The sequence below is a fragment of the Morone saxatilis genome, unplaced genomic scaffold (genome assembly GCF_004916995.1).
Source record: "Morone saxatilis isolate NCDOM2014 unplaced genomic scaffold, NCSU_SB_2.0 Contig20, whole genome shotgun sequence".
Taxonomy (NCBI): domain Eukaryota; kingdom Metazoa; phylum Chordata; class Actinopteri; family Moronidae; genus Morone; species Morone saxatilis.
Genome location: NW_023339763.1, coordinates 11,983,249 through 11,983,467, shown reverse-complemented (window position 1 = coordinate 11,983,467; position 219 = coordinate 11,983,249).

Genomic DNA, 219 nt, shown 5'->3' with positions numbered 1-219 from the left:
GGGGGGGGGGGGGGGTGATGGATGAGGAGGGGTGAGTGGGGTGAGGAGAAGATATGCAAACACCAGAGTCACTGTATCCTGCTGCACCATGGTCACAATACTTCCTTATCTTGATGCTTTCAGCTCGGTTGCTTGGAAACTCAGGCCTCTTAGAGTTGGCCACCTTGGTCCATAGCACCTGTATGAATATCTCTGAGGAGGTGAGCCTGTTGTGGATGG